The 25,937-nt window shown below is 43.6% G+C and overlaps 1 pseudogene; it reads left to right on the plus strand.

Annotated features, from left to right (window-relative positions):
- Nucleotides 1-9,572: 9,572 nt before the first annotated feature.
- Nucleotides 9,573-25,028, plus strand: LOC103649380 (probable zinc metalloprotease EGY2, chloroplastic; annotated as a pseudogene).
- The last annotated feature ends 909 nt before the right edge of the window (nt 25,029-25,937 follow it).

The raw sequence follows: 25,937 nt of genomic DNA on the forward strand, positions 1-25,937 counted from the left end.
TGTCTTCTTCTTCTTCCCATCTTTGCGTCTGTGGCCCGAGCCCGAGTCGTTGGAATTGTCATCCCTTGGCTCGTTGACAAAGGACTCCTTCTCCTTGTCGTTGATCACGATTCCCTTCCCTTTAGGATCCATCTCTTCGGGCGATTAGTCCCTTTGTGAAGAGAACGGTTCTGATACCAATTGAGAGCACCTAGAGGGGGGGGGTGAATAGGTGATCCTGCGAAACTTAAACTTATAGCCACAAAAACTTATTAAGTGTTAGCACAATAATCGCCAAGTGGCTAGAGAGGAGTCTCAACAAAACACAATACCACAAGAGATCAATCACAGAGATGACACAGTGGTTTATCCCGTGGTTCGGCCAAGACCAACGCTTGCCTACTCCACGTTGTGGCGTCCCAACGGACGAGGGTTGCAATCAACCCCTCTCAAGCGGTCCAAAGACCAACTTGAATACCACAGTGTTTTGCTTTGCCTTTCAATATCCCGTTTGCGAGGAATCTCCACAACTTGGAGCCTCTCGCCCTTACACTTGAGATTCACAAAGAAATACGGAGTAAGGGAGGAACTAGCAACGCACACAAGACTCAAAATCAGAGCAACAACACGCACACAAGTCGCAACAAGAGCTCGCAACACAATTCAATGAGTTCACAACTCAACAAGAGCTCTAGATGCTATCACAATGAACCAAATGCGCGGAATCGATGTCTTGGTGCTTAGGAATGTTGTAGGAATGCTTGGTTTTCTCCTCCATGCGCCTAGGGGTCCCTTTTATAGCCCCAAGGCAGCTAGGAGCCGTTGAGAGCAATCTGGGAAGACAATTCTTGCCTTCTGTCGTTTGGCGCACCGGACAGTCCGGTGCACACCGGACACTGTCCGGTGCCAGATTTCTTTCCTTAAATGGCGAAGCCGACCGTTGGCAGACTTGGAGCCGTTGGCGCACCGGACATGTCCGGTGCACACCGGACAGTCTGGTGCCCCCTTCTAGCCGTTGGCTCGGCCACGTGTCCCGCACAGATCGCACGGCCGACCGTTGGCCCGGCCGACCGTTGGCTCACCGGACAGTCCGGTGCACACCAGACAGTCCAGTGAATTATAGCCATACGTCGCCAGTAAATTCCCGAGAGCGGCCAGTTCGCCCGAGTCAGTCTGGCGCACCGGACACTGTCCGGTGCACCACCGGACAGTCCGGTGCTCCCAGACTCAGCAGAGTCTTGGCTGCTCGAGCCAAGACACTTCCAATTGGATTTTTCCTGTTTCCAGTACTTAGACACAATACATTAGTCTCTAAAACAATGTACTAAGTCTGAGAAACATACCTTTATCCTTGGTTTGTTCTTTGTCCACCATTTTACATTTAAGCACTTGTGTTAGACACTAAATCACCAAAATACTTAGAAATGGCCCAAAGGCACATTTCCCTTTCAGAGGGACTTTGCTCAACTTGTAGCCATAGTCCCTAAGGGTTTGCCTCATCCAGAGTAATTGTGCACACCAATGTCCTGCAGCAATATATTCTGCCTCGGCGGTGGACAGAGCTACTGAGTTTTGTTTCTTTGAAGCCCAAGACACTAGGGATCTTCCCAAAAACTGATAAGTCCCTAATGAGCTCTTTCTATCAATTTTACATCTGGCATAATCGGCATCGGAATACCCGACTAGATCTGTTGGGGACTTGTTCTCAAATGCTATGAGTTAAGAACAAGGCAACACAAATGTTAATAGTTAAAGGCCTTCGTCCTCCGAAGCATTATCTCCCTCAGGATATAATGATCTTCAGACAAAGGTCATGAAGGGCATACCTTCATCATCTCAATATATATTGGAAAGCAGAAGCATGAGTTACATATAAAGAATACGAATAATCATCTTAAATCATCAGATTATTTATATTCCTATTGATTAACCATGAACAAACATTAATGATATTGAATTACATTTGTACCTTCGGTTTGACAGAAGGTAAGAATCCAAGTGTGACGTGCGAGTGAATACAAGTCCGCGTGAACAGTATGGGGTTACTATTCACCTATTTATAGGCACGAGACACAACCCGGTTGAAATTACATTTATGTCCTTGATAACTAATTATAAACATGACACAAGTTAACATGGACTAAACGGTCTTTTTCTCTTTAAGTCGGTGCTGCCCTTCGTCTCAAGGCGTGTCATCATATCGAAGCTCCCTAGATTGTAGCTTCGGCATATACTTGTGTCTGCTTGCATATTGTCCTGCTGAAGGCGTTTTTGCTTAGAGGACCTTCGGCGAAGAAGAAGGCCCCCAACAAGATCAAAAGTTAGATCACTTGGGTACTAGAGTCCAAACTTAGGAGTATAAACTAAATATCTCATGATTCTTTTCACGGTCCTAAGGTGAACTTCCTTAGGATCTGCCTAGAACCTTGCACACATGCATACAGATAACATAATATCTGGTCGTGAAGCACATAAATAGATTAAAGATCCTATCATCGACTGGTATACCTTTTGATCTATAGATTTACCTCCCGTGTCGAGGTCGAGATGAGATTTACCTCCCGTGTCGAGGTCGAGATGCCCATTTGTGCCCATGGGTGTCTTGATGGGTTTGGCATTCTTCATTCCAAACTTCTTGAGTATATCTTGAATGTACTTAGTTTGGCAGATGAAGGAGCCCTTTTGAAGTTGCTTGATTTGAAATCCAAGGAAATACTTCAACTCCCCCATCATAGACATCTCGAATTTCTGTATCATAATCCTACTAAACTCTTCACAAGATGACTTGTTAGTAGACCCAAAGATAATATCATCCACATAAATTTAGCATATAAACAAGTCTTTATCAATGGTTTTAGTGAAGAGAGTAGGGTCAGCCTTATCGACTTTAAATCCATTAGTGAGAAGAAAGTCTCTTAGGCATTCATACCATGCTCTTGGGGCTTGTTTGAGCCCGTAAAGTGCCTTTGAGAGCTTATAAACATGTGAAGGATACTATCTTCAAAGTCGGGAGGTTGCTCAACATACACCTCTTCCTTTATAGGGCCATTGAGGAAGGCACTCTTCACGTCCATTTGATACAACTTAAAGCCATGGTAAGTAGCATAGGCAAGTAATATACGAATTGACTCAAGTCTAGCTACGGGTGCATATGTTTCATCGAAATACAAACCTTCGACTTGTGAATATCCTTTGGCAACAAGTCGGGCTTTGTTCCTAGTCACCACACCATGCTCATCTTGTTTGTTGCGGAATACCCACTTGGTACCTACAACATTTTTGTAAGGACATGGAACTAAATGTCATACCTCATTCCTCGTGAAGTTGTTGAGCTCCTCTTACATTGCCACCACCCAGACCGGGTCTCTTAGTGCATCCTCTGTCCTGTATGGCTCAATAGAAGACACAAAAGAGTAATGTTCACAAAAATGAGCAACTCGAGAACTCATCAAGCATGGTCCTCGCCATATCCAAGAGAGTTCTATTCTTTCTCTCCACAACACCATTTTGTTGAGGTGTGTAGGGAGAAGAGAACTCATGCTTGATGCCCTCCTCCTCAAGAAACCCTTCAATTTGAGAGTTCTTGAACTCCGTTCCATTGTCGCTTCTAATCTTTTTATTCTTAATCCGAACTCATTTTGAGTATGTCTCAAGAATGTATTTAATGTCTCTTGGGTTTGAGATTTTGCTACAAAAAGAACACCCAAGTGAAGCGAGAATAATCATCCACAATTATAAGGCAGTACTTACTCCTGTCGATGCTTATGTAAGCTATCGGGTCGAATAGATCCATGTGGAGTAGCTCAAGCGGCCTCTCGGTCGTCATGATGTTCTTGTGTGGATGATGAACTCCAACTTGCTTCCCTGCTTGATATGCGCTACAAATCTTGTCTTTCTTAAAATGAACATTTGTTAGTCCTAAAATATGCTCCCCCTTTAGAAGCTTGTGAAGATTCTTCATTCTAACATGAGCAAGTCGACGATGCCAGATCCAACCCATGTTAGTCTTAACAATCAAGCAAGTGTCTAGTTTAGCATTATTATCATTGAAATCAACCAAATATAGTTGACCATCTAACACTCCCTTAAAAGCTATTGAGTCATCACTTCTTCTAAAGACGGTAACACCAATATCAGTAAATAGACAATTGTAGCCCATTTTACATAATTGAGAAACAGAAATCAAGTTGTAATCTAAAGAGTCTACAAGAAAAACATTAGAAATGGAATGGTCAGGAGATATAGCAAATTTACCCAAACATTTGACCAAACCTTGATTTCCATCCCTGAATGTGATTGCTCTTTGGGGATCATCATTTTTCTCATATGAGGAGAACATCCTTTTCACCCCAGTCATGTGGTTTGTGCACCCACTATCGATTATCCAACTTGTCCTGCCGGATGCATAAACCTACAAAACAAATTTAGGCCTTGTTCTTAGGTACCTAAACGGTATTTGGTCCTTTCACATTAGAAACAAGCACCTTGGGTACCCAAACACAAGTCTTTGGGCTCTTGTGTTTGCCCCCAACATATTTGGCAACTACCTTGCCTGATTTGTTAGTAAGCACAAATGATGCATCAAAAGTCTTAAATGACATGCTATGCTCATTGGACGCATTAACAATCTTTTTTAGGCATTTTGATATGAGTTGTATGTCTAGAGCTAGAAGCCTCATTACTATACATAAAAGCATGATGAGAAACAAAATAAGATTTTCTAGCATGAATTCTTCTAATTTTGTGCTTAGGATAGTTCTCAGGATATAAAATGTTGCCTTCCCTATCCTGAACCATGGGAGCCTTGCCCTTAACAAAGTTAGAAAGTCTGTTCTTAGGGGCATTAAGCTTGATGTTGCTTTGGCTCCCTTGTTGGAAGCCAATGCCATCCTTAATGTCAGGACGTCTCCCATTATAGAGCATACTACGAGCAAATTTAAATTTTTCATTCTCTAGTTCATGCTCGACAATTTTAGCACTTAATTTAGCTATGTGACCATTTTGTTCTTTAATCATAGCAAGGTGATCATTCATAGAATCAATATTAACATCTCTACATCTAGTGCAAATAGTGACATGCTCAACAGTAGATGTAGAGGGTTTGCAAGCATTCAATTCTTCAATCTTAGCCATTAAACTAATATTTTTAGTTCTAAGACAAGAAATTGAATCATTGCAAATATTAAGTTCTTTGGACAAGTTTTCACATTTTTCTATTTCAAGAGCATAGGCATCTTTGAGCTTAACAAATTTCTTATTTTCCTTAACGAGCAAGTCCTCTTGGCATTCCAAGATATCATCCTTCTCGTTAATGGTTTCTATCAATTCATTAATTTTCTTGTTTTGATCTTTGGTAAGGTTTGCAAAAAGAGAAGTTAAATCATCATCATTATCACTAGAGCTACCCACGTCATCAGAAGTAGTGTATTTGGGGGTATCTCTAGAATGTACCTTCTTCCTTTTGCTATCCTTAACCATGAGGCATTTTGGGCCCACGTTGGGGAAGAGAAGGCCTTTGTTGACAGCGATGTTGGCGGCGTCCTCGTCGGAGGAGGAGTTGGTGGAGCTCTCGTCGGAGTCCCATTCCCGCCCCATGTGCGCTTCGCTACCCTTCTTCTTGTTGTAGTATCTTTTCTTTTTCATCATCTTCTTCTTCCCTTTCTTGTCATCGTCCCTGTCACTATCACTTGTATATATGGACATTTAGCGATAAAATGACTGGGCTTACCACATCTATAGCAAACCCTCTTGGAGCAGGGTTTGTAGTCCTTCCACTTCCTTTGTTTGAGGATTTGCCAGAAGCTCTTGATGATAAGAGCCATTTCCTCATTGTCGAGGTTGGAGGCGTCGATTGGGAGTCTACTTGGTGTAGACTCTTCCTTCTTCTCTTCCGTTGCCTTGAAAGCAACGAGTTGCGCCTCAGGCATGGAAGTGGCGCCTTGCTCCAAGTTGACAATATGTTTGGAGTCTTTGATCATAAGTTCATAGCTCACAAACTTGCCAATGACCTTCGCGGGAGACATCTGTTTATATCTAGGATCTCCACGAATTAATTGAACTTGAGCGGGATTACGTAAGACAAGAGATCTAAGAATAACCTTGACCATTTCATAGTCATCCCATTTAGTGCTCCTTAGGTTGCAGACTTGGTTGACCATTGTCTTGAGCCGGTTGTACACTACTTGTGGCTCCTCTAATTTGTTGAGGACGAATCGACCGAGTTCTCCCTCGATCGTTTCGCGCTTGGTGATTTTGGTCACCTCGTCCCCTTCATGCGCCGTTTTGAGGACGTCCCAAATTTCTTTGGCACTCTTCAACCCTTGCACCTTGTTATACTCCTCTCGATACAAGGAAGCAAGGAGTATAGAGGTGGTTTGGGAATTGAAGTGCCTTATTTGGGCGGCCTCATCGGAGTCGTAGTCCTCGTCACCCACCTGTGGTGCCTGCGCTCCAAACTCAACAATATCCCATATACTTTTATGGAGCAAGGTTAGATGGTTCCTCATTTTATCACTCCACATACAATAATCTTCACCATAAAAATATGGTGGTTTACCTAGGGGTACAAAAAGTAAAGGAGCGCGTTTAGAAATGCGAGGATAGCGAAGAGGCATCTTACTATACTTCTTACGCTCTTGGCGCTTCAAAGATGTGGACTCGATGCCGGAGGTGGAAGGTGATGAAGAATCGGTCTCGTAGTAGACCACCTTTTTCATTTTCTTTTTCTTCTTGTCACCCTTCCTATGTGACTTGATGGAGCCGGTGGATTCCTCCTTATGCTCCTTTTATTTGTCGCCAACCTCCTTTGATGGAGTTCTTTCTTCATTCTTCTTTCCCGAAGATCCGGGCTTTTCCCTGGTCACCATCTCCCTTTTGGCGTGTTCTACCGACATCACTTCGAGTTGTTAAACTCTAATGAAGCATCGGGCTTTGATATCAATTGAAAGTCGCTGAGAGGGGGGCGTGAATAGGCGAAACCTGAAAATTATAAACTTTGAACACACACTTTACCCGGGGTTAGGGTTAGAAATAAATAATATTGAATTTAGAGTGCGGAAGATAGTTCCTCTTGCTATGAGTTGCTCAATCAATGCAGATAACTTTGGGAGAAAACTCAAATCAATGTGAGCAAGAGAACTTTAGAAAGAGAGGAGAGGGAAGAAACAAATTGAGTGATGAAGATCAACACAAATGAACATGGTGATTTGTTTCCCGAGGTTCGGTTCCAATGAACCTACTCCCCGTTGAGGAAGCCACAAAGGCTGGGTCTATTTCAACCCTTTCCCTCTCTCAATCGGTCACTTAGACTGGTCGAGTGCTTCTTCTTAATCACACGGGTCACTAAGACCCACAAGGATCACCACACAATTAGGTGTCTCTCGCTTGGTTTACAAAACACTTGAGAAGTTTAGAATGAGAAGAAGAAAGCACGATTAAAAGCCAAGCAACAAGAGCAATAAGAAAAGACACAAAATCACACTCTCTCAAGTCACTAATCACTAATGATCACTAGTCACAATTATGGAACTTGGAGAGATTTGGAAGCTTGAATGTGTCTTTGGTTGAAGTGAATGCTCTTGTATTGAATGAGAGTGAATGAGAGGCTTGGATATTGTGAATGGTGGTGGTTAGGGTTGTATTTATAGCCACAACCACTTCCTAGCTGTTGCTCCAATTTTGTCGACCACAACCCTGGTCTAGACGGTCCGCCCCTACACATCAACGACTGAAATCACAACGGTCAGCAGTAACGGCTATATCAACGGCTATAGAGCATTTAATGCGTCGTTAGATTTTAGGTAAAGCAGTCGCGTACGGTCCGGCCGTGCACCCCGGACGGTCCGTGAGGATGCTAAAAATATATTTTACCGAACTCGTCACCTTTGGGGTTTTCTGGTTTTTCAACGGTCGGACGGTGCGCGCCTGAGGCCGAACGGTCCGTGCATGGTCTCAGACGGTGCTAGCTTCTCCTTCGGATAGTCTATAGTTTTAACTTTGTTTTTGCAGTGTTCCTGTCCGAGGCTCACCCTGGTATCACGGACGGTCCGCCGCAAAGGCCCAGACGGTCCGCGCATAGGTGTTTTTCTAAAAAGATTCTACTGTCCGGAATAATCTACGGTATTCCGGACAATCAACTTAGAATAGTTGTAGATGAACTTATGCACCTGAGAAATGACCAACTAGGCAAACTGGTTAGTCCATAAGGTTTGTGACGGTCGTCAAACACCAAAATCGATTATAGAAAATGTTGAGGCCATTTCCCTTTCAGCCGAGCCCCATTGACGGCATGACGGTGAAGGAAACTACACCTCAGTTCCTCTAATTAATTAGCTAAGGGCGTCACATACCACCCTCATGGTTGTACTGTTTTCCTGGGTGGTCATCTAACGAACCAGTCCTTACAAAGAGGCACTCAAGAAACCGCTCGAGCCCCTTAAATATCACAATGCCATCATCATAATCAAAAGTAAATATCGTATCATAAATAATCTCATCATGTTCATTGATTAAAGTAAAGCTATAGCATAGAGCTAATCCAAAAATGATCCAACCCAAATGCGTATAAATTAATCCATAGGTATAAATTATGTAAATGCGAAGAGGTGAATTATAAAATGTATAGGACATAGATAGGTCAGAGGACACTTGCCTTCACCAACCAGCTGCTGCTCAAGGTCGTGGCCTGCAATTCCTTCGGACTCCGCTAACGGATCGTTATCTATACGAGTTCAAACATACATTCCACAATCTTAATGTAGGAAGAAATAATACATCACACAATAAAATTTTACAACTAAACATATGTGTGGCGCAGGGCTCGCATCTACGACTATGCGAGAAAAGAAACTATAATGGTCGAGGTTACGGCCGAAAGACATAGCAATTACGTTAAGCAGTTATTGATTAAAATACTTATCTAAACATAATCATATTAATTAACAATCCTAGGTCCTGATTAGTTCGGTATTTGATTGATCGTCCTTACACTACACACTTAAATTAATACACACAATCCTAGGTGAATTTAAAAGGATCGACACGCGATGAAGCGCGTGTCACAACACACTACTCGAACAAAATTTTAAAAAGTATTGTCACGTGGAGAAGCACGCGACACAACACACTACTAGGGATGGCAGCGGGTCGGATTATGTTCGGGTATAGTAATACCCGACCCGATGTTGTACCCGAGTCTTCTACAAATATCCATACCCACCAAGCCAATTGGGCGAGAAACTGTACCCGTATCCATAGCCACCAGGTATTCGGTGGATACGTTTTTAGACTAAATAACATTTAATTATTGTTATAATAAATGTTAAAATAGTTTATTTTTCATCTAGTCAACTGTGCAACATTGAGAAAGACAATATTTTACTAACCGAAGGAAACTTGGAGAAAAAGGGACACCGAGGGAAGCTGGAAGGATCATCGGAGGGCGCAATTGGGGTCACGGGTAGCTGGAGATCAAGCGCGAGACGCTGGAGATCGATTGAGACGCTGGAGTCGGAGGAAGCTTGGGCGGGCTGGGGTGCGGGGCGGCGCATGTAGATCCTCGGCGAGGCTGGCCGACGTGGTTGCGCACTTGCACAATGTCGAATCATGGGCGGGGCGGGGTGTGGTGGTACGACAAGGTTGCTCACTTGAGCTTGTCTGCTTGTACCTTGAATGGTGGTGGCCAAAGCACTAAAGGCATGAAGCACAGAGCTGGTACTCGAGAGAACAGGAGATGAATGGAATTAGGGATAGTGTGGCCAGGTGGGAGTTATGGTGTTTTTGCCTCCGTCTTTTCATGAGCTTTAAATTTTAGTAAATATAACCCATTTAAGAAGATATATTGATATCTCAGGTATCCAACGGATACCCGCAGATAAAATATTATACTCATACCCTACCCAATGTATTTCGGGTATCCGACCCGACAGGACCCGCGGGTGATTTTTTCTACCCACATCCATATCCATCGAGTACGAAACCCACAGGTATCCATACCCACGAGTCTAACTGCCATCCCTACGCACTACTCGAATGGAATTAAAAAAGATTGTCATGCGGCGAAGCGCGCGACACCACACAAGACTCCAATGGGGTTTAAAACATCACGACAGATGTTGGGGGCTGCGTGCACGGGGACAGGGCGCGCAGGGGCCGTGCTGGTGGGGTCGCGTCGCTGGGGCACTGCGCCGGGGGGGGGGGGGGGGCGAGCGCCAGGCGGGCAGCGCGCCGGGGAGGGGCCGCACGCGCTGGAGAGGGGCCGACCAGTGGCCACGCACGGGGAGGAAGGGAGAGGGGAGGGAGGAGAGAGAGGAAACTCACCACGGGCTCGATAGACGGCAGCAACCGCTCACCGGGATCCACCCTAGGACAGGGAGAGAGGTGGAAGAGAGGGAGAGGGAGGTTACTTTGTGTGGGAAAGAGAGAATGGGGGACAGGGGTACACATGGGGGAGGGCTAGGAGTGCCTGGGCCACGCCTAGGGCCGAGTTGGGCCGCGCCGCGGGCTAGGCTGGGCCGCGGGCCGGGCCGACTTCCCTCTACTCATCTCACCTGCTTCTAATCAAGATCATTCCGCGAATCAAAAACCAAAACTAGACGAACGCACGCCTAGGCACAACATAAGACAAAATAAATATGCTCCGGCATGATGCAACAACAATATTAACTTAGGTTTTTGTTACATGCGATACGAACACTAGTCTCTATATTGCTTTGAAAATAGGAGGAAGGAGCGAAAGAGGAAGAGAAAAAGAGAGTAACACCTGAATTTGTTGAATATTGAAGAAGAAAATTTATACCTCCCAAATTCAGGGCGTTACAGGAACAATATGGTTTATTTTAATGTTGTCATTTTTTAGTAATTCATCGAATATTTTATCACATTTGCCAACATTAAATGTGAAATTAACCTCCTACTGTTGTTTCTTTTGAACCGACTGCAAGGAGGAACAAGCCGAAGACTTGGCCTGCTTGGGCCAAACCATTTTGGCAGTGTATACCTCTTTTGATTAGTCGTCTGGGCTACTCTGGTCGCATTCTACTACATGGACATCGTGACGAATCGTTTTGGCAATTTTTTTGCTTCAGCTTTCATAAGCCAAAGCTCTTTGGTGTAACTGTGCTAGCGTAAAAAACTGAATACCTTCTAATCATTCTTTTAAATAATAGTGCAATCCATTAAAGGCTTATCCTGCTAGTTGTTTCTCTACCAATTGAATTTGGAAACATCGGTTTCTTGTATCCCATAACCTCCGAATGTAATCACTAACCGATTCATCTTTCCCTTGTCGCGAGGCCACTATGTCTACCAAATCTAACTCATAGTCGCCAGAAAATAAATGGTCATGGAATTTTTGTTCTAAATCCCCCCACGTCAAAATAGAATTAGGAGATAATGTGCCATACCATGCAAATGCAGTTCCTGTTAAAGATAATGAAAATAAACGAACATGGAACACCTATGTGCTCGCGTGTGCTCTTTTCTTGGTCACCCGAAAACTTCACGAATTCGAGTATTCTCGTTCCCTGTGGCTATGAGTGGTAGTCAAATCGGCTATCATAAGGTCTCCGATATGACTGCCCCCAGGGATCATGCTAACTCCGAGCTTATCTCGGAACGCCCAGGCTATCTCTTCCCTCACTATATCAATAACAGCTGGTGGGAGACCACCGGCTCTTTGGTCCAACATGGGTGAGGTTGTTTGGATATTAGTATGTTGTCTTCCTCCTCATTGGTTTGGGTTTTGTGGCGCATTAGCACTTGCCCTATGCGGCTCATAGGACTGGTCGTTCCTTTCCGGTCTTCTACAAGGGGGCGGAAAGTACTCGCCCCCACGAGTTTGGGATGCTATATTATGGTGCTGGAGCGCTGCATGATGTGATGGGAAATTTAGCTGGGACGGATGCGGATGTGGGTAATAATCTTCCTCATAAGGCTCTACATAATCTGCGTCGGACCGTCGGTTAGGTATGCAGACCGTCCGGCTGCATGCACGGACTGCCCGGTCTATGGCTGGACCGTCCAGTGTTGTATTCGGACTGTCCGGTGCTACACGCAGATGGTCCGAATGGGTCATTTAGGGTTTGCGCAGTACGTGGCGGTTCGGGTGCAAGTCTCGGTAATTCGTTTCTAAAAACAGGACGGTTTGCGCTCAGGTGCGGATGGTCCGGACATGCGCAGATCGGCGAATTTACCGCCGATTTGCGTAAGAGACTGTGGTTGCCTAGGGCACGTGTCTATCGGCATCCTGTAAAGGGGTTGTGATTGGTCATGACACCCTATAGCCGATGAATCACGCATGTTTTCTCCCGATTCAACCTTGTGCGAGGGAAAATTTGCGACAATAGATTTAACAAAAGCACGTACTATCCTTTTATAATCATTTTGCATACCTCATATGATCTGTTGCATTTGGTCTCGCTGCTCATCTATGTAAGCTTTAAGAGATTGGAGTTCGTTTGTGTTGCTTACCTTGGGGGTAGCTGTAGTGGGTCGGAGCGAAGCCAGATCGGTTGCCAGTTGCCGAACGACCTTTTTGTTCCTGACCATTTTGAAGTTGGCCAGGAACTTTGCCTTTGCTTCCTTGATTAGCTGCTCCCGGTGCTCCTCGAACTCGAGTTGTTCTTCAGCCAGCAAAGTTTCCCAAGTCGGCTCTATGATGTTACTGGTGGAAACGTAAGAGCTATCTTTTGAATCGGCCATTGATGGCCGATCTGATAGGTCTTCACGCAAATTTCCTAGCGGAGTCGCCAAAAACTGTGTTGGCGCCAATCCGGGCGCCAATTACTATGATGAGAACCGGTGGCGGTGCTCTCTGTGGAGGCGCGGACGGTCCGTGGCCAGGGGCCGGACGATCCGCGACTTGGCGCAGAGGCTAGGTTCCTGCCTGACGAGCCAGACGATCCGCACCTGGAGGGCAGATGGTCCGCGCGTGCGCAGGGGCGACAGAGTAATTCGTCGGCGGCACCTGGATCTCGCTCCTGGGAGGGACCCCGTCGGGGAGGAGAGATCCTAAGCTCTGTCTTAGGATCGGCAGGCCACCCAAGACGCCTCTAATTGACGTAGAGCCGGAGAGAGGTGAAGATTTAGAGAGAGAAATCTAATTTACTGTCTACTCGTAGGGCAAAATATAAAGAACTAGATGCATATTAATTTATTGATCGATTGTTGGTATTTCAATCGGCTGTAGCCCTCTATATATAAAAGGGGAGGTCTGGACCTGTTACAAGTCGTTTCTCGAGTTAATCGCGCAGATTTAGATAACAAATTCCGCAAAAAATTTAGAATTCTAACTGATTCTGCACGCGTGGACCGTCCGCGCCACCAGCGTGGACTGTCCGGACCGCGGACCATCCGCTCGGCCCATTTTGCTCCTCAACACCTATCTCTTTTCTGTGGTATTTAATTACATATTTTGTCAACTAGATATGTCTCATCTTTTCCACAATTTTCTTATTCGCAGGCACGTGCAGGGCTCTTTTCTTGATGTGAAAACTTATGGAATAATTTCTATTCCTGATGTTTTCTACCACCGCATCAGAGATAAGGATGAATTCACTGTTTTGGCAGTTGATGGGTGAGCACAGAGTAACTCAATTATTGGTTGCTTTATACTTGTAGAATTAGAAAATGTTAACAACATGGTCTCTTTGCTTGTTGTAGGTCTGGGATGTGCTTTGCAATGTTGAAGCTATTAGCATCATCAACAATGCTCCTTCATAGGCTTTAGTAGCAAGATTTCTTGTTGAATCGGCTCGCAGGGCATGGAGGACACGGTACCCCACATCAACAATGCTCCTTCACATGCTTCTTTAGATACTATTTCTTGGTCCGCCAAATAATTTGCTCTGTTGATAACTCAAGGCTCAGATTTGCTCATTTGCAACCCACCCATGGCCCATTTAGTTTTTTTCTAAGAGTATAGAAACACACCTCTTAATAAAATGTAGAATCGAACACGAAGCCAGAATCTTGCAGTAATTCAGGGATTAAATGATTGATCTTTCTTTCTAGGAGAAAAAGTGTTTGGAGATGATGCTTCACAACCTTCAGTTTATAATGTTAATGGGCATGGAGAAAATGACTCGAGTATAGACAATGTACACTTCTTACTTACAACTTGTCAAATCGAGCCTGCATTATATTAATATATTATGGAAAAGTATGCTTCCTTTTGTGCTGGGCTTGACTTGCTCTGTACTTAAAGCGGCACACTTCCATTCTACCTGTTTGTTCTTGCTGTATGAATGTGTAACTGAATTATATATTTAGCTTTCCCATGACTCGCCAGAAAAAAAGATGAAACCACGAATGCAAAACTATTGAGCTCCAACAACACAGTTTAGCACATGGATGGAGAAGCTACTTCTACAAATGGCAGGCATCTATGCTTTTAATTTATACCCAGCAACTTAATATCTTACATGACATTTGAGAATACAATCGTAGGATATCTAATGTTTTTAAAACATAGAAAAATGTGGAAGTTGTTGAAGTTGCCAGTGGATCTCCATTGCCAGGAATGAAGGTAATTATTAGTCATGGTATATGTTCATTAGTTGAGTGGTAGTTGACACTGAAACAAGGATCCTACTTTTTCATCATTAGCTCAATGTTAGAGTTGATTGTATATAGAACATTTTCCTGTTTCATATGAGTTGTTTTGTTTTGGTCAAGCTCAACAAGTCGTGGACCATTACACAGACCTATTTGGGTGCCAAGAAGGGGTGTTTCGGTTGAGGTATCTAGGTATCCCAATTCATTTTAGAAAGCTAAGAAATGTGGACTGGAAAAGGGTGGAAGAAATATTCGAAAAAAGACTTAGCAGTTGGAAAGGAAAACATCTTTCTAATGGGGGTAGGCTCGTATTGATTAATTTAGTGTTGAGTAGCCTACCAATGTATATGATGTCTTTTTTGTTGTTCCGAGAGGAGTCCTAAAAAGCTTGATTATTTTTGGTCCAGATTTTTTTGGCAACAAGAGGAGAAGAAGAAATGCCGTCTAGCGAAATGGAACATTCTGTGCAAACCCAAAGACCAAAGAGGCTTAGGAATTAGGGATCTAGATATTCAAAACAAGGCTTTGCTCAGCAAATGGCTTTATAGACTTTTGACAACTGATGGAACTTGGCAACAGCTGATCCGCAACAAATACTTGAATGCGAAAACTCTCTCCCAAGCCTTTTGGAAATCAGGGGATTCCAGTTTTTGGGCTGGGCTAATGAAAGTGAAACATGACTTTTTGAGGTTTGGGACTTTCACAATAAGAAATGGTTATCATGTTAGATTCTGGGAGGACATCTGGCTGGGTACATCGACCCTTTGTGACCAATACCCTTGTTTGTACCATATTGCCATATATAAACATGTGAGTGTAGCAGATGTATTCAACACTTTGCCTTTAAATTTGTCTTGGCGTAGAGATCTGATAGGACATAAATTAGTAGCGTGGAATGATCTATCTCCACGGCTTGCTGATATAGTTCTATCAAATGATCAGGATGGATTTCGATGGAATCTATCACCAGATGGGCAATTCTCAGTGAAGTCACATTACCTTGGCTTAATTCACCTAGATGTACCCAACCTTAACATAAATTTATGGAAACTAAAGGCCCCTATAAAAATAAAAATATTTCTTTGTTTTTTACAAAAAGGTGTAATTTTAACCAAGGATAATCTAGCGAAGCGAAATTGGAATGGCAGCGTGAAGTGTAGCTTTTGTCACAAAAATGAGACGATTAAGCATCTCTTCTTCGAGTGCCAGGTAGCACGGGTAATCTGGCATATAGTCCAAATAGCCACAAATCTTTACCCTCCCTGTAGTGTAGCGAATATGTTTGTTTCATGGCTATGGGGGATTAGTAAAGATTTAAAATTGTTAGCGCTATTAGGGGCAGCAACAGTTTGTTGGGCCATTTGGCGACATAGAAATGACATTGTGTTTGAACGTAAAAATGTGACAAATTCTTTGCAGGTTCTTCATTTGGCTATCCACTGGCTCAGTTCCTGGGCTGTGTTACAGAAGCCTATCTTCTAGGAGTTGGTTTTGGCTACCTGTCAACGTTTGGAGCAAGTGGTCAAGGAGTTTTTTTACCTAGGCTCATGGGCGGCGATCTAGTCTTAGGATTGATTACTACTAGAGTGTTTGGGTCATTGTTTTTTATTAGACCGTGTGCATATTGCGTGATGTAGAAGTCGGGTTTTTGTTTTCATGAGAATTGTGACTTATGATTATCTTGAAGCAATAAAATTTCCCTTATCCAAAAAAACATATCTGAACACTGCAATGCTAGGAGATATTGATATAGATTATTTCTATAATATAAATGATCTGCAGCAACAACTTGATGATTCTGTCAGGATCCCCAAGGCTACAATAGACATTCTAAAGGATCAAGTTTTTGGATTTGACACATTTTTTGTGACAAGTCAGTAGCCTTACGAGGTAAATATATGATGATTCTGTATAAATCAGATTTTTACCTTACTATCTTTATACAAGATACATTCGAACTCAAATACTCAATTGATGCATGCTACACCGGCAAGTATGCTCTTGGTCTAAGCCAAGTGCTCTCACAGAATATTGCTTAACTTTACTCTAATCTAACATTTTTTCATGTAAAATAAATGTCTCAAGTATAATGGCCTTGAATGACTAAGTTCTATTTACCAACTTACTTTGTCTGAATAAGGGTGGAGTATTATTCAAGAGAAATCTTCATGGTAAACCAGCCAAAAGTTATGAGAAGATCACAGATCGGCTACAGGTAATAACTGATAAGATGATTGCCAAACTGGCGCTCAGATGTAGATGATTATAGAATTTTGTTAATGTCTCATATGTGCTCAACTCCTGGTTATCAACAGAATAAATCTGGTGATGAACATAACCTTTTTCTTCTCATCAACCCAGAGCATGAGAAGCCAGTTGTTGTGGTAATAATACCTGTTGGTGCCGATTTGGGCACCAATCACTACGTTGAGAACCTGTGGCGGTGCTCTCTACATAGGCGCGAACGGTCCGTGGCCAGGGGCCGGATGGTCCGCGACCTGGCACAGGGCTCGGGTTCCCCGCCTGACGGGCCAAACGGTCCGAGCCTGGAGGCCAGACGGTCCGTACGTGCGTAGGGGCGGCGGAGTTCACTGGCGACGCCTGAATCTCACTCCCGGGAGGGACCCCATCGGGGAGGAGAGATCCTAGGCTTCATCTAGGGTCGACAGGCCACCCTAGACACCTCTAATCGACATAGAGCCGAAGAGAAGCGAAGAATTTGGGGTAGGGAAAGGCTAATCTAGAGCTAAACTAGAACTACTCCTAATGCATAAGTACAACGAGAAATAGACTCGATTTGATCGATTGTTGGGGGTTCAATCGGCCATAGCCCTTCATATATATAAAGGGGGAGGTCTGGATCCGCTACAAACTGTTTCTCGAGCTAATCTCGCAGTTTTAGGTAACAAATCGCGCGAGAAACTAGGAACCCTAACTGACTCTGCGCACGCGCGGACCGTCCGCGCCACCACCGCAGACCGTCCGCGCGGTCGTTTCTGGTGCCCAACATATGCCCCCTGCCTTTTGGTGGAGGTTGATGAACCAAAAGCATATGAACTAAGCTTGATGCAAGCCACCGGCTTTTTCAATCCAATATGGTGATCATTCAATAGAGCCCCAATGCATAAAGGTCGTTTAAGACTGCATCTTTCTCGGCCGTGACCATTTGATCAATGGATCAAAAGGATTAGAATGGAGGTGCCCCCAGCCTGAATAGATAAAGGGAGTACGCATGTACCATGTGTTCATCATCGTACCATTCCATATTTGAATAGGACAACACATCGACGATGAGTAGGTGGGTGGGAAGCATCCAAGCATGACAGGATGAACAGGCGATGCTTGTTGCTTCATCTTTCGGGCTGTTTTACTTGGTCGTTGTGTTTTAGTGGGTGATCGGGGTTTCTTTGTTGGCCGATCGCATAGAACGACCTTCTTACTAGCATATTTGGCTAGCAATTGATCGAATGTAGGGCCAGCTTTTATCAGCCGACCATGTGCGTCATGTTGGCTTTGCCCTTGCGTCTCTTTCCTTGGTATGGACGCTGACGCCTCTGGCCATGGGTGGACTGTCTGGCTGAGTCAGCCGGACCGTTTATCTGAGCACCAGACCGTCCGCACGTAGGTGTCAGACTGTCCGCGATGCTGGGGTCAGGTTGCCGTGCTCGGCTCCTCAATTGAGTCTGCCCCCAGCGCCTCTGGACTTGCTAGTCTTCTTGTCCAGAGCCTTCCGAGCAATCTCTTCTTTTGATATATTTGACGCGCAAGGATCGCTAATGACGATGTTTTCGCCTTTGCCTTTATTGGCCACTTCGGGCCAAACCAAGACCTCTTTGCATCTGGGTTCTATGATATTGACAGGAAAAGGTTGCGTGTCCACTTGCATCTCCTGAAAAGCTAACCGACCCCCATTTATGGTCGATTGAATCTGTCGACGAAAAACATTACAATCATTGGTGGCATGGGAAAAAATTATGCCACTTACAATAAGCACGTCTCTTTAATTCTTCCATAGGAGGAATAGTATGAGTTAATTTAATGTTACCATTTTTTAGTAGTTCGTCAAATATCCTATCGCATTTGGCAACATTAAAGGTAAATTTAATATCTTCTTGCCGATTCTTTTGAACCTGCTGTAAGGAAGAACATGCAGAAGATTTGGCCTTTGTTGGCCAAACAAACTCAGCAGTATATACATCTACGGATTCATCATCTGAATTATCACGCTCTACTAGATTTATAGTACAAGCGGCCAATTTTGATGTCTTTTTAAATCAGCTTTCACAGGCTAAAGGCCGCTGATGTAGCTGAGCTATTGAAAAGAACTGGGTCCCATCTAATTTGTCTCTTAAGTAGGATAGCAACCCATTAAAAGTTAGCCATGCTAGCTCTTTGTCCGCGACATGGATCCGAAAGCATCAGTTTCTAGTGTCCCAGAACCTCCGGATATAATCGTTAACTGATTCTTCGCGTCCCTATCGGACTGAAGCTAAATCAGCTAGCCCTAATTCATATTCTCCGGAAAAGAAATGCTCATGAAATTTACTCTCTAGATCATTCCAGGAATTAATGGAATTAGGAGGCAGGGCGGCGTACCATGCAAAAGCGCACGGTACCAGTAAGGGATAACGAAAATAAACGAACAAGAAATGCTTCCCCATCAGCCAATTCACCTAGGTGTGCTAGGAATTGGCCTATATGTTCGTGTGTGCTTCTCCCATTTTCACCAGAAAATTTAGAAAACTCCGGTATCCTTGCCCCTTATGGATATAGGACAATATCAAACCGGTGATCATATGGCTTCTGATATGATTGCCTCACTCTAGCTACACTAATTCCGAGCCTATCTCGAAATAGTTCAGCCATTTCTTCCCAAATTTTCTCCATCGCGCCGGGTGGCAAACCACCAGACCCTAGGTCGTGGGGTTCATTCGGTGGGGCATTGTTATGTTGACCATCTTGCCGTGACCGATCGATAATGTCGATCAGCCTATGATCATATGGCGTGCTGTGGTTTAAATATGTAGGGGGCAGAACGTACTGCTGCTGTGGTGTGTAATCATTTGGTGCGTAGTGTGCGATAGTAGGTTCTGCGTATGCGTATCCGATCTGTACGGTGGTACATCCGAACTGTCCGGTTGTGTTCGCTATTATTAGGGCACCACGCGGTAGCCTTGGTGCGGTCCCGGACTGTCCGGCAGGGAAAGCCGAATGGTCTGCATAAGGGCCGGACTGTCCAGGCAAAAGCTCGGACGGTCCGACCATGTCCTGGGGCACCGATTTGCCAAGCAGGTGTAACACCTCAAAGTCCTATTGTGAGAATATAGTAAAACTCTCTGTAGGCTATGAATCAGAGTACCATTTAATCATGTTTCTCTTAACTTTGAAGTTACACCTCCTAATATGTACATATATATATATATATTCTAACAAAATATTAAATGAAAAGGATCCCTATGTGAACTAAGTTATTCCTCGTTAAAACCACATAATTATAAATTCTCCCTAAGAATCTAAGTTAAACCATCTCTAAATAAAGCATTCTATACCTAGATTTATCCTTCATGAAAATACTTATTTTGGGTGTTTTTGGATTTCATACTTAAACGCAAGTGTTTAATTAAGTATTAATACAAATATAATAGAATCTTTGCATCTCATGACTGGAGCTTTGATTGGGTATTTATTTTGAAGTTGAAACATAAACTCAGAATTGAGTGTAAATTGAAATTAGAAATTCAAAAAGGAAATAAATGAGAAATGAAGGAAACAAAAATAAACACTATAGAAGATAAAACAAAATATATGGTTAAATAAAATACTACTATGCTAGTATGTTTATTTTGTAATTTTAATTTGAGTGCAAGTTCACATTTAAATTTGAATTCAAATTTGAACCAAAAAGATTAGAGAAGGAGAATAGAAAATAAAAGGAAAAAAGTGAAAGCACTGTTTGGGCCGAGACCACATATTCAACCCAACTTGAGATTCTCTCCGCGCGGCCCACCAGTGAAACTGCTGCGCTCGTGCCGGGATGCGCTGGTTTCGCTGTGGGCGGGACCGCTCTGTCAGCCAGTCGGGTGGCCGCCCGCGCACTTAGTTCTCTGGCTGCCGCGTGGGGCCACCATGTCAGAACCGTCATCCTTCGGTAACAGACGCCGCGTTTTTGGGTATGAAGCCACCGTGAAATTTGGAGCTCGGGCTCCTAATTGCCAGCTCCGTGAATCTCTCTGGATAGTTGTGATCTGACCGCGCCATGGTGGTATATAACCTAGGCTCCCCTCAATCGATCACCCGCGTCATGTGCCAGGGCGATACGCAGAGAAAAGATGAGAGGACAGAATGGAATCACAATCTCCGCCGTCGCCATTGTTGTGCATCCTCGCCATCGCTTTGGCCTCTATGTTGGGTCATGGAGGTCCATTGGGGCTCATGGATCACACATCCACATCTGGGCGGGTGCAAGGGTCATTGGTCGGTCCGAATTTTGCTGCCGAGCTTTGTCAAACGCGTCGGACCTGCTGCGCTGCGTGGGCAACATCCCTACCGCCACCCTATCCAAGTAAGCCTCACCGTAATCAGTTCAATAAGCTCTGTAGAACGTGTATTACCTATCGGCACTAGGAATCGTACTCTAGGATGTTGGGCGCGTGCTCACCGGTGCTCGCCACCGTGGAGAATCTGTGCGCCGCCGCCTGGTTGCGGCGTGAGGAAGAAAAGGCGCGGGGCGTTGATCTTGTGATCAACGGCTCCGGATGGACGATAGTGTGATGGGTCTTGGACCATGGATCTACGACCGATGGCGGGTTGCCGTCGATCCTCTGACGAACGATCCAGATCTGGTATGGGTTTCCCCAATTCGACCAAATGATTCTGGCCGTTGATCGATGGATTAGCGGGTAGGGCGTTGCATAGTTCCGGACCGTGGATTCCCGATCCAAGGGCTCGCATGGTTGTGGTCGCTTGAGCGCGTCGTCTTAATCTGAGTCATCCTTGTTCGATCTGACGACTCTAGTTGGTAGATACCCCTTCGGCCAATACTTTTACTAAAGAGACCCCGCGCAATAGAGAAATTAACCCACCGTCCACATTGAAGGTAGTCTGAGTCTGCGGGGTTTTGCTTCGAAGTCCCTGCACTCTTTAGATATCTGGTGTGCAGTCCAGAGCCAGGTGCAAAGGGGATAAATGAATATAGGAAATGCTTTTTTAATATAAAAATAATTCTAGAACAATGTTTAATCTCTAGAAAATTCATATTAGCTTCTTTTTAGTCCATTCCAGTTCCCATAATTTTGTATTAATATTGCCTACTACTTGGTAACACTGTTTAACATGAAATCTATACTAGAATTGATTACTCAATTAATTTTGTAGCAAGCACACACGAACTTCAGTAATTCATAACTTAAAATTTATAACTCCGATTTGACTCATTCCAGTTGCGTTAGCTTCGTATAAATATCTACTACACAATAGCTACATTTATTATATGATATCCCGTACTTTTATAATTGGGTTAATCTATGTCTATTGGATTAACTTCTTTAATATTAATATAGCATTCTAACTTTATGGTTATAATTTAACTAGATAATCCTTAATCGAATAATGACTTAGAATAAGTTGGATAATTACTTATAGAATAATCTCTCATATGATTTATACTAACCAATTTATAGTATAGTTCAATATTTTAATTACACAGATCTTTTGTAAACCATAACTCCTTAATCGTAACTCCGATCTTAGTGGTTCTCGCTCCCACGATCTCGTAGCAACGCATAGATCATTATTATTCAGTTTGTACTTATGTTTGGTGTGATGTTAATTTTGTCTATACCATGTCTGCTTGTATTGCTACGACTAGCAGTGCAGTCACGAGGATCCGAAGAATCACCCTGGTAACTGGAATCTCAAGTGCTAGGCAAGTTGTGCCCTTGACCACTTTTATACCCAATAATGTTCTTTAATGTCATTTATTCATGCATAGGTTTAATTTTGATGGGACCTGATAGGTCACCCTAGACTGTTTATCTCTTTACCTTGTTATCCCTAAATCACATGGGTAGTTTTGCTATTGCTTTACATGGTTTTGGGCATTATCTCATTATATCCATGTTCCAATTATTTTGTTATTCTATTTATGTTCATGTCAAGATCATTAATGTTAATTGGAACATGGAGCTTAACTTGAGAAACACGTGCCACCACAAGGGAGGAATGGGACCCCTTGGCTAACTAATTAGGAAAGCTAGTGGAAGACTACCTTACCCGAAAGGGGCAAGGGCAATAGGGGAGTTGCATGCAAGGAGGTTCTCGGGTTGATTTTGCTACGATGGCGGTCAGACGAGGGATTCTTGCAAGTGCTCTTCCCATAAACTGTAGCGGGTTTTTGGAAGCTAGTGGAACTTTGTAAAGGCCTCGTAGTGGATCCCTAGCCATTCACCTCGGTAGTGTCTAAGGGCTTTGCAAACCCTGGCGACATGGGAAAACATGACTTGTGGGTAAAGGGTACAACCTCTGCAGAGTGTAAAACTGGTATACTAGCCGAGCTCATGGTCAAGAGCAGCTCAGGGCTCTCGTATGGTTAGTCTATGGAACTTAAATTCAATTTGTCATATGCATTGCATGGGATCATTTGTTATTAATTTTGTTCTATTATTTATTGTGGTTTGGTATTTACTTACATTTAGTAACTGCTAATAAAATTTTGACTAACTTTAAAAGCAATGCTCAGCTTTAACCATTCTCTTTGGTAAGCCTTACACTTCATGAACTCCCACCTTTGGTGAGTTCATACACATTATTCCCTACAACTTGTTGAGCGATGAACATGTGTGAGCTCACTCTTGCTGTCTCACACCCCCTATAGGTCAATAACATGTACCACTGGATGAGGCGCATGGTGGATGTTGCGCTGTGTTCGTGGGAGGTCTAGGTCGTCGTCTCCCAGTTGACTTTCTGGCGCCAAGGATGGATTTTATATCCTTTTATATTTATCTTTTATTTTGTAAGACTTCCGCTATGTAATAAGTACTCTGATTATATTGTGACATTTATCTTTATATACTCTATTATTATATATGTTGTCTTCTTTAGCGCATGTATGAGATGCACCCGGCTTTGTCCCTTAAAGCCTAGGTGTGACAGCAGGGACGGCGGTGGTGTTATTTGCCCCAGATATGAGTTCATCGGCATACCATATAATAGCTGGGGCTGCGAATCCCTATTTGTCGCCGATGTATTAGACATAGATATCCTGTTACTAGTTTTATAAGATAGAAAACTAGGGGCAACAGACTTCTCCAACGTACACGTTAATTTTCTAATTGGTTCTTCTAACCCTCCAATCTATTGTTTCATTTGATTCTGCTGTTGATCTACATACTGTTTAATAGATTGGATGTCGTCGGGCTTACTTACGTTGGGGACTTGAAGCGAAGATAGAAGAGATGAGACATTGGTCTCTCCATGTTTGACAACTTTCTGGTGGTGATCCATCGTGTATTGAGATAAGAATTTCTCGTTCGCTTGACGCATGTAGTCCTCGTATTGCTGTTGCTCATCGGCCGTCAGACTTTCAACAACCGGCTTCAGGATATTGTCTAGGGAGATATCAGTGTGAACTTTAGAACCTGCCATTTGAGGGCCTGATTTTTAGTAGATCTAGACACCTGTCCCCAGCAGAGTCGCCAAAAAGTGTGTTGGCGCCGATTCGGGCACCAATCACTGCGTTGAGAACTTACGGCGGTGCTCTCTGCATAGGCGTGGACGGTCCGTGGCCAGGGGCCGGATGGTCCGCGACCTGGTGAGGGCTTAGGTTCCCTGTCTGACGGGCTGGACCGTCTGAGCCTGGAGGTCGGATGGTCCGTGCTTGCGCAGGGGCAGCGGAGTTCGCCGGTGGCACCTGAATCTCGCTCCCAGGAGGGACCCCATCGGGGAGGAGAGATCATAGGCTTCGTCTAGGATCAGGAGGCCACCCTAGACACCTTTAATCGATGTAGACCCGAAGAGAATCGAGGAATTTGGGGTAGGGAAAGGCTAATCTAGAGCTAAACTAGAACTACTCCTAATGCATAAGTAAAACGAGAAATAGACTTGATTTGATCGATTGTTGGGGGTTCAATCGGCCGTAGCCCTTCATCTATATAAAGGGGGAGGTCTGGATCTGCTACAAACTATTTTCCAAGCTAATCTCACGGTTTTAGGTAACAAATCCTGCGAGAAACTAGGAACCCTAACTGACTCTACGCACGCGCGGTCGTTTCTGGTGCCCAACACTGCCCAAGTAGACATTATAGCCTGAAACTACAGGTGGCAAAAAATCGGTACCTTTAGTGGCGTTTGTAGTGCTAAGAGTAGTCTAATATTGTGCTTAACTGTTAGGCATCTATGATTTTATTAGTATATCTATTCATTGCAAAGGTTGTTGAGTGAGTTCATATATTAAATTGCAGCGGTCTCATAATGGTTTGCTGCTGCTGCATTTGGATTAGTTACCGTTTTCACTCCGCTACTTCAAAATGTACCTGCTCTACAGGAGAACTTGCTGTACGAGGTTTCTCCTTCATTTATTCATCAGCCCATTTTGTTTTAGATTGTTTGTTTCCTTTTCATGTTTCTTTATCTTGATGTCATCTTTGAGTTGTTGTATATGCTTATTCTTTTCTGTTAGAACCTTGCTCAAGGTTGAACCTTGATACCAGATGACATATGCCTTCAAGTGCTTGCTAGAATCTTGGTTCAGTAGTAAAAAGACGCTAAATCTTGTGTTCCACGTTGTACTGAAGACTTAATAATAGATGTGATTTTCATGTTTCTGTTTCAATCTTTTTTTTATTCTGATTCGTGTGAATTTTTGTATTCTTTTTATTGCCATGCCTTTACTTCCATATTCATCAACAATTACAAGATTGCTCTTGAAGAAAAAAATATATATACTCCTTCATGTATCTTGTATGTAAGAAGCCACAATTGTCTACTCCATCTACTTCTAAGCCTTACTCTTACAGATCAACTTTTGACAACCTTGAGTTATTGAAAGACGGACTATCCAGTATGCATGGGGTTGAGTATGCATTTGGAGCACATAACTATTCGATTAGTGGAGTTTTTGAGGTGGAACCTCGGCAGCGTCCTGGTTTCAAATTTAGGAAATCAGTATGCATGGAAACTACCTGCCTGGATCCTCAAGTTAGAGAGTTCATGTAGATTCACTCAGTAAATTACAATTGTGATACCATTTGATAGGCATATGATATTTGAACGTTTAAAATTTTATAGGAAGCAATCTATGACATCAGCAACCTTTTCAACTGATGGATCTGTCCTTGCGGTTGTAGCTAAGAGTACCATCACATTGTGGGGTCCTCATAATAACACACTTGGTGTCATTGTAGAAACAC

This window comes from Zea mays, chromosome 2 (genome assembly GCF_902167145.1).
Source record: "Zea mays cultivar B73 chromosome 2, Zm-B73-REFERENCE-NAM-5.0, whole genome shotgun sequence".
Classification (NCBI taxonomy): Eukaryota; Viridiplantae; Streptophyta; class Magnoliopsida; order Poales; family Poaceae; genus Zea; species Zea mays.